The following is a 9,713-nucleotide window of genomic DNA, read 5'->3' as shown; positions in this document are numbered from 1 at the left end:
CACCCACTGCCAGTGATTCTTCTTACCGTTTGAAGTAGTCACAGAATATGTATCTCCAGTATGATCGATACTCGATAGGGTTTCACTGTGCTTCCGCGAAAAAAATAATTTCATCGCCACCTCCCGTTCGCTTTTATACGCCTTTTGAAAATAACATGTCTCGGCCAAAAATCCATAGTAAAAAAAAAAATCACACCCAGTGTGAAGTGGGCGGTGTGGTCACAGTGGTCATCACAGTGATGGAAGTTCACTTAATGAGGTAATGTATAGGCAGACAGAGTACAACAGACCACAATATACAGTTGGACACATTAATAATTGAGCTTGTAAAAAAAAACAGAGCAGTCACACAGAGTCGAGATGAGTCGTGATAGGACCCCATATATATTCAAATGTTGCCAGACTGTCCTGTTTGTTGCAACGCAGCCTCTCCAGGTGTATCAGAGATACAAACTAATTAAGCCATCTGGTAAAGCAAGCGGTGGCGGTCTTCCACTCTTGTTAAAATAATTATCTTTGCTACCAGTGTGTGTGCCAAGCATAAGAGTCTGCGTACGGTACAGCAGTACGTAGAGTACGGCAGAGCAAGAGAAGCTTCGGAGCAACATGAAACCCGATATGAAACCCGTATACTCTGCTGCCTGTACCAAGCAAAAATGTTTTGCCAGAATAAAGCAATCCTTGGGCAAGACCAGAAAGTGTGACCCAACGTGCCCTTGGAGATGTTGTATCTGTCACAAGTATCGGAAACAGTTGGATACATTTTATTCATTTTGACCATAGAGTAATGTAATCTGTGCATGACCTTGAACTGGACAAGCTGCAATCTGGCATCGACCTGATAAAAAAACGACAACATTGGATACATGGGCTGGCCGTCCTTCACGGACAGACAGCCGATCACCACCGTGTCCATTCAGTAGAGCGAACCTCGCCCATAGGTTTATTTAGATTTATTTCCCACGTCGCAGGTCCATGGACTGTCACTACGGACCCCCAGCTGCGGCTCAAGACTGTGACTGCGGACCGGGTCTCTCCATGGAGCACGACCGTGGATTTCTACTACACTACACTATACCACTACACTATACTGTATATTATCTTAACATTCTTATATTATACCATTATATACTGCATACACACTATTGCTGTACTATATTATATTATCATATACTATCTTACACTATTATATTTGCTACTATTGTTATTGTTACTACTTGCACTGTATCTCTTTCTGTCTCTCCTCTGTCTGTCTCTCCCTCTCCCTCTCTTCTTTCCCCCGACACGGTCGAGGCAGAAGGCCGCCACCCTAGAGCCTAGGGTCTGCCTGACGTTTCTTCCAGTTAAGAGGGAGTTTTTCGTTGCCACTGTCGCAAAATTGCTTGCTCAGGGTGGGTTGTCGGGTCTCTTCTCTACATGTAAAGTGTCTTGAGACAACTTGTTGTGATTTGACACTTTAATAAAATTGAATTGAATTGAATAGGTCTTCGGTGCCGTCGTGTCATTGTTCCGACGGCTCATTAGTCCGACGGTTACTAAGCCTCATATAGCCCTAAATGTAACTATGTGTAAGTTCCGTAATGCAATTCCAATGGTGAAAGCTGTTGTTTCACCCGATGAAAGAGTGGCGGATTCGGCCACACCCGGAAATACCGGGCCGTATGTGTGTCTCAAAGAATGTATTAGCTCTGTTACTTTCGATCCTTTCCCCTCACACGTCATGAAGAACTGTGACACTTGATGTCAACCAGTCCAGTCCACCGTGCGCGCTAAACCATGTCACAGGCAGCGCAGCCTAGGGCAGAACGTATCCTAGCAACGTGAAAGCGCTAACTCTCATTGGTCGTGTTATGAGTAATGAGCCAATGAGCTGCTGAGCGCACTCCCAGACAATGGCTTCATATCCAGCGTTGCCAAGTCTACTTATTTCCCGCAACTTCCCTGGAACAAAATTTGGCTTGTTTTTGGCTTGTTTTTGTAGGTCGGCCTGGCTCATTTCTCTCACTATACTTGGCAACAACACTGACTGCTCTCACTCACACAGAGAAGAGACAGGACGGGCGGCTGTCTCGTTTGTGTGTGTGAGTGAGAAATACTCTCTCTCATATAAAAATCGCGCCGTCATTCCACGACCCCAAAATACGGAACATAGTGCGTCCCGTAACAGTTCAATACGGAACACGTCTTTTAGTTTCCAAATACGGAACGATTCCGTATTTTACGGGACGGTTGGCAACCCTAGCACTATGCCCCGCAAAGTACTCCAAACGTGTACAAATTGAAAATAAATCTGCTTACCTCAAAGCCCCAAGTGTTAACTACTTCTACGGGGTAGTAGTTTAATGTAATAATCCATATCTTTCAACAAAGAAGTGTTTTAATGCCGTCTGTGGCCGAACGCCATTTTTTCACCCTCGTTTACTTCCCGTTTACATTTAGTGTAATTCCGGGTTTCACCGGATGCGCCCCCTCACTTCCCGTCACTACCGCCCATTGGGAACTAACGACAGAATCGGCCACAGACGGCATTAAAACACTTCTTTATTGAAAGATATGGATTATTACATTAAACTAGAGAGAAGTAGTTAACATTTGGGGCTTTGAGGTAAGCACCTTTATTTTCAATTTGTACACGTTTGGAGTACTTTGCGGGGCATAGTGCAGAAAGTCCAGGTCTCCATGGGGCGTGAACCCTACAACTCTCGTAGATTGAAAACGTCAGAATCATAAATACGTCTACGAGGGTTGTATTGATTGATTGATTGATGTAGTTTATTTAGAAAGACATGAGAATAGTACATGACAGTACATAACAGTACATGGAAGTACAAATTCACAATACAAGGTCTACTAAACTGGAAACTCTCATTAAGCACGGTCATGGTGGTCACCAGAGATTTCGACCCAGGACAACTCGCCCAACCGCAAATTCGAGTCAGTTCGACCCAAATTTACCGGGTCGAATTATCTTTACTTTACTTTACTTTATTTGTTTATTTAGACAGGACAGAGCATATTAATGAACGTCACATGAACGTAAATACACCGGGATTAGCAAAGATGCTAATTTTCATCCGCAGTCCTCACACAAAACAGAAAAACAGAAAAACAATAACATCAGAAAACAGACAAACGGTGTAACCCCTAGAGGGTAGTAGAGTACATGGTGACGGTGGTGATTAAGATTGAGTATATTTAAGAGTAAATATTGTAAGCATGCTCCCCCAGTTGCATACTTTTTTTTAAATACGTTTTTTTGTAAACCTTCTTTTCTAAATGAAATAATAATGTATGCCTCATTGTAATGAGTATATTTAAGAGTAAATATTGTAAGCATGCTCCCCCAGTTGCATACTTTTTTAAGAAGTTTTTTTTGTAAACCTTCTTTTCTAAATGAAATAATAATGTATGCCTTATTGTAATGTTGTCTGTTTTGTCCTCTCCTCTAAAATCATTTGAAAGTAGCAGATCTACAGTAGTCCCCATCATTAAACACAACACAAGAGATGAAATCAATGTACATATTATTATTATTATGTCTCTGTCTCTCTCTCTCTCTCTCTCTCTCTATGTCTCTCTCTGTCTCTCTCTGTCTCTCTCTCTCGCGGTCCGGGTCGAAATGTCAGGTCCAAGCGGGTCGAGAGCGGGTCGAATGGTCCGGGTCGAATCGTCCTGGGTCGAAATCTCTGGTGACCGGCCAGAGAGCTAGGTTTTCACTATGGCCAATGGGGTTAAAACACATTTTGAGCCAGATAAAACTGCACATTGTGCTTTGTGTGGCCACTGATGGCCAGCATCCCCTCACTTGTAGTTTGGATAATTAAAAAAAAGAAGGATATTATGGACAATATCAATGTCCAGTCATTTGCTGTATGCAGCGAATCATCCTCCAAACGTGTCTTCTCACATTAAGGCATCCACTTGCTCCTCTCCTCTCCTCACCCCACCCATCATCTCCCCTTCCTTCCCAGTACAGCTACAAACGATGGCCAAATGATGTGGGCTAAACTAACGGTCCTTCCATTCATACGTTAGAAACGAGAATAGACGCGATCAAATGCCAATCGGATTGATATAGAAGTCTACTTAACAAAAAAGGCCACACGTTCGAATGTTTCAATTTAACATCTAAGAATGGGCGCTTGTATCCATCCATGTGATGCGAGGCTGAATATTAATACTCATATATACCGCTATTTATAAGGGCCTTAGAATAAACGCTCCACGAGATGATGCGTGAGTGATTCATACAGAGAAAGGAGGCACAGTCTCTCGTTTAACAAAACTGTAAAAGGTGCAGAAAACGCCAGAATTCACCGACACGGGGTCTCCAAACACCGTCAACCATCATCACCATCATCATCACCCAGACAGCACCCAGCGTCGCTGCGACGTCAGAATAAGAGCGTCATATCGCCGATACATCGCGTTCGATTTATGTGCATAGCGTGGGTGTTGCTAGGGGATCGGCAGAGCGACTTATTTTCCCTGTGTTGGCTATGTAGGGGCTATGTTGCTGCTACATCGGTGCTATGTCGCGGTCAACAGGATGGATTTTAATCAAACTTAAACAGTTACCTCACTTGCCTGCCACGCCACAGGGAGGAGCTGTGAACCACTCCCACTTTACTACTGAGCTGCTCTGGGCCCAGCTGGTGACATTAACAATAACAACATTTTCTCCGGCCGACCGTCGTTTCTCCTCATTTCAGCTGTTTAAAACAGGTTTGTAATGTAAAACATCACAGTTATGCACTAGAAATGGTTAGGTTATGTTCTAAACTTCATAATTTCATCGATGATATGTCAAATATGTTTATTTTTGACGTTATATCAAGCTGAAAACTTCAGTTCTGTTAGTAAAGTACCGTACGCCACGCTAGACTAGACACTACACAGGGCAGTACCTGGTTTATGGCTACACATGTTTTTCTATTTAATATTCGACTCATTGACAGCTTATTTTTTAAGATAATGGTTCCAAATGACACATTGTACTGTACATAGCTGTAGAATACAACTCTCGTAGACGTATTTATGATTCTGACGTTTTCAATCTACGAGAGTTGTAGGGTTCACGCCCCATGGAGACAGGGACTTTCAGCACTATGCCCCGTAGACACTCCAAACATGTTCAAATTGAAAATAAAGGTGCTTACCCCCAAGCCCCAAATATTAACTGTCTCTACGCGGTAGTAGTTTAATGTAATAATCCATATCTTTCAATAAAGAAGTGTTTTAATGCCGTCTGTGGCCGATTCTGTCGGGAAGTTCCCAATGGGCGGTAGTGACAGGTAGTGACGGGGCGCATCCGGTGAAACCCGGAATTACACTAAATGTAAACAGGAAGTAAACAAGGGTGAAAAAATGGCGTTCGGCCACAGACGGCATTAAAACACTTCTTTATTGAAAGATATGGATTATTACATTAAACTACTACCGCGTAGAGACAGTTAACATATGGGGCTTGGGGGTAAGCACCTTTATTTTCAATGTGTACATGTTTGGAGTGTCTACGGGGCATAGTGCAGAAAGTCCCTGTCTCCATGGGGCGTGAACCCTACAACTCTCGTAGATTGAAAACGTCAGAATCATAAATACGTCTACGAGAGTTGTATTCTACAGCTAACTGTACACATGAGGAAAAGAGTGCCAGGCTTAGCTTATGGTATGCTCCTAGCCCTGTTTGGAACCTCACTCTGTACGAAAGCTATCGTGGAGATAGCCATGGTTCACATGACGCTTGTATACAAGCGTCATGGTATGACAGTCATGTTTCAGGGCTATCGTGGAGAGTGAGGGTCACTGTGTGTATATATTTGGCCTTGAGAGAGAGGTGTGTGTGTGTACTAACCTGACATGTTGGAGATGATTCTTGAACAAATTGAATGATAAATAAATTGTTATTTATTTTTTATAATGTTGTGTATGTATTTTTATGTGATGTCTATCTGCTCTGTTTTTGTTTGATTGTTTATAGGCATTTTTTTTCCATACCATAAGAGCCATACTGTTTTATATAATTGAAAAATGCAAAAAAAATAAGGGAAAAAAAGGAAGAGATTGGTACTGGTACAGAACTAGTATTATCTGTTAAAACTGTTATTGTGTGTCATGCTTGGTGCCTTTAGATTTTTGGCTGATGGCTGCTGGGACTGATTCTGTGACCTATGAACTACGAATGAGACACATGACCAGACAAGACCACGGACATACAGTCAGTGACCGGCGACCACAGGGCACGAGAGATCCAGGCTGAGAAAGTATGCTGTGCATATGGTACGTACTCTGCTATTATATGTCCCTCTACATTAAATCTTTTTGCCAAAAATTGCAGATCTACTTTGAAAGCTCAACGTGTTGTGAGCTAGTATAATTGGCCATTTTTGCTAAATGTTCACCCCAGAATATGGACTCTAAGGTTCAATGTACACTAGTGTAGGTAAGATTACCTTTGGCTGCTCTGGAAAAAGCACAAAATCACTTGAATAGAGGACACTTATGAAGAGAACAACAATTTAAGCTAACATGTACACCAGGAGATTAATTGTGCAATGTATAGACATCACTGAAAATACCTTTTACTTCTGCGATGGTGGCACAGATGTTGGTCTGGTCACCAAATATTTGAGCCTGAAAGACATTTACACATTTAAGACGTAGTGCAATGAAAAATAAGTTTATCACACTTTAGAGCATATCTGAGGTCTTAATATGGACATACCCAACAACAGATGCCAAAAAAAAATGTTTTGTGTATTTTTATATCAAAATCTTATCGTCCAATCTTAAATACATCATGTGAACGAAAACATGCTGCGCATATCTGAGGTCTTAATATGGACATTAAGACCTCAGATATGCTCTAAAGTGTGATAAACTTATTTTTCATTGCACTTACGTCTTAAATGTGTAAATGTCTTTCAGGCTCAAATATTTGGTGACCAGACAAACATCTGTCCCACCATCGCAGAAGTAAAAGGTATTTTCAGTGATGTCTATACATTGCACAATTAATCTCCTGGTGTACATGTTAGCTTAAATTGTTGTTCTCTTCATAAGTGTCCTCTATTCAAGTGATTTTGTGCCTTTTCCAGAGCAGCCAAAGGTAATCTTACCTACACTAGTGTCTACACATTGAACCTTAGAGTCCATATTCTGGGGTGAACATTTATCAAAAATGGCCAATTATACTAGCTCACAACACGTTGAGCTTTCAAAGTAGATCTGCAGTGCAGGCGGCAGTGGCTCAGGGGTAGAGCGGCCGGGTAGAGTGAACTGGAAAACCGCAAGGTTCCCAGTTCGATCCCGGGCTGGGGCGCTCCCCTAGAGTTAGTGTCGAAGTGTCCTTGAGCAAGACGCTGAACCCCTAATTGCTCCCGATGAGCAGGTTGGTGCCTTGCATGGTTTCGTCCGCCATCGGTGTATGAATGTGTGTGTGAATGGGTTAATGGCACAATCAATGTAAAGCGCTTTGGATAAAAGCGCTATATAAATGCACCATTTACCATTTACCACCCTAGACTTCACCAGCGACTATATAGACGCCTTAACAGACTACGTCACACTAATAAGAACCAGTATGCGCACGCAGGCCAGCACCAACTGAACCCCACCGCTCATAAGATGCGATGTAAAAGTGGTCACAGCCTCACGCGTAAAAATGCATCCCATTAAACTTTCAGATGCTGTTTTTCTCCCAGTATGGAGGAAGAATGCTTAGGATTGTTACTGTGATCTCTCGCTCTTGAAATATATAATCCTTGGTTTCTGTTGTGTGTAAACAATAATAGCAATTCAAAACAGTTGTCCCCCAAACCCCACCTCCAGTGGCTGTCATAAGAATGGAGGGAGCGCTCTATGATCATGGCACCAGAACCTGCTCTTGCTCGCGCAGCTGCAGCCCGTCCGCGAAGGTGCGTAGAGAACGTCTGAGAACAGCAGACCTCCAAGCGCACAACAGTCTCATCCGCGACGTGGTTGTGAGCTTGTATGTCAGCTGTTCTCGGCGCGCAATACCGTTGCGGGGTGAAGTACATATGTCTCACTAGGACGCACCTCACTAGCCAACACACAAGTTGAATGAACTAAAACCAGCGCACCCCAAAACAGCAGGTTTGGCGATCTGTTGGGAATTGATTACATGAAGCAGTCACCTGTGCGTCCAGTGTCAATGTTTGTTAACAAATAATTGGTCTATACTACACTGACTACTTATATTGACACATCAAAATGTAAACTTTGTTCAATTGTAAACCTTTGTTGTATTGCCAAGTGTTCCATTTTTCTTTTCCCATCTTTTTTAAAAGATTTTTGTTGGGGTCTTTTCTGACTTTATTTATAGGTATAGTGGAGAAGGACAGGAAAAAAGATGTGAGAGATGGGGAGAGACGTGCAGTAAAGATCGTCGGGAACGGGACTCGAGGCCTCCCATCTTCTTTTTAAGTAGCTCAGCCAACACCAGACATTTCTGAGACTTGTATCCCAACAACCTGAATGTGAGTTTTTAATTTTGATGCTTTTTTATTCAATGGTGTCCTCTTTGTAGCTGAAGACTGAAGACTATCTATTCCACTGTACATTTGTAATAATTATCCTCTCTAGGTAACATGCTGGCCATGCCAGCATGTCACTGTTGTGCTGTTGACAGCCCTCTCCACACCAGGTATACTGTACTTAAAGAAAGGCTATCTTGATTGACTTATGATCCCTACCACCTAAGCCGTTTTTAATAAGCTACTGTGTGTGTGTGTGTGTGTGTGTGTGTGTGTGTGTGTGTGTGTGTGTGTGTGTGTGTGTGTGTGTGTGTGTGTGTGTGTAAAAACTAACCAAAAAACAGATGTTTCTTGACAAAAAAGAACTAATTGAATGATAAACAGATGTTTATTTAAAAATAGACTGATAAAGGTACAGAGAAACACAGCAACCAGTACCATATGTTCATTTCATCTGTTAATACTGACATTTATCTGTTATTGTGTGTCATGCTTGGTGCCTTAAGATTTTTGTCTGATGGCTGTTGGTACTGATTCTGTGATCTATAAACGAGACATATGACCAGAGAAGACCAAGGATATGCAGCTAGCGGCAGGCGACCACGGCATGAGGGGACTTGAGAGCAGCTCAGCCAACACCAGACACCTAAATGTAAGTTTTCAATTTGTATCTTTTTTTATTCAACGTGTCCTCATTGTAGCCAATTATGAAGACTGTATTCCACTGTACATATATACAGAATAAGTGTCCTCCCAGGTACATGCCGGCCATGTCAAATATGCTGGTGACAGCCCCTCCCCACACCTCAACACCAGGTATACTTAAAGAAAGGCTATGTTGATTAACTCCCAAACAAACTGATCAGGTTACTACTAAACCTCACACCTAGGACTCGCCTAACCCCCCGAAGGGGCGAGGCTTCCCCTATTGGGCGGGCACGCGGGCGGGGACTTCTTTCCTCTACATTAGAAGAGTCAGGACGCACTAACATAGCACTAACATAGCTCGCGTCGCCAGGCTCTCTCCCCACCCGCCACCCGCCCCCTTGCGCTTAAACTACATGCAAAAAGGCTGTTCGCAGGATGGCTCAGGGTAGAGGACAGAGTACAGCAACTTGCAATGGGCTTGGTCTTAAAGATACTCAAGGGATCATTGAGCCCATGTACCTGTCTAACTGCTTCAACAACGTGAGAGACACATGCAGGCACAACACCAGA

The 9,713-nt window shown here is 42.8% G+C and overlaps 1 long non-coding RNA gene across 1 annotated transcript; it reads left to right on the top strand.

The window, feature by feature from the left end:
* The first annotated feature begins 4,670 nt into the window (after nt 1–4,670).
* Nucleotides 4,671–8,761, top strand: LOC308081336. The gene is made up of 3 exons (XR_013932826.1): nt 4,671–4,725; nt 6,132–6,279; nt 8,345–8,761. It is a non-coding gene; the product is annotated as an uncharacterized lncRNA (long non-coding RNA).
* The last annotated feature ends 952 nt before the right edge of the window (nt 8,762–9,713 follow it).

Source organism: Gymnoscopelus braueri (assembly GCF_963280865.1).
Source record: "Gymnoscopelus braueri genome assembly, contig: SCAFFOLD_630, whole genome shotgun sequence".
NCBI classification, from domain to species: domain Eukaryota; kingdom Metazoa; phylum Chordata; class Actinopteri; order Myctophiformes; family Myctophidae; genus Gymnoscopelus; species Gymnoscopelus braueri.
The sequence above is the reverse complement of the archived record's forward strand: the minus strand, read 5'-3'. Positions and strand labels throughout refer to the sequence as shown.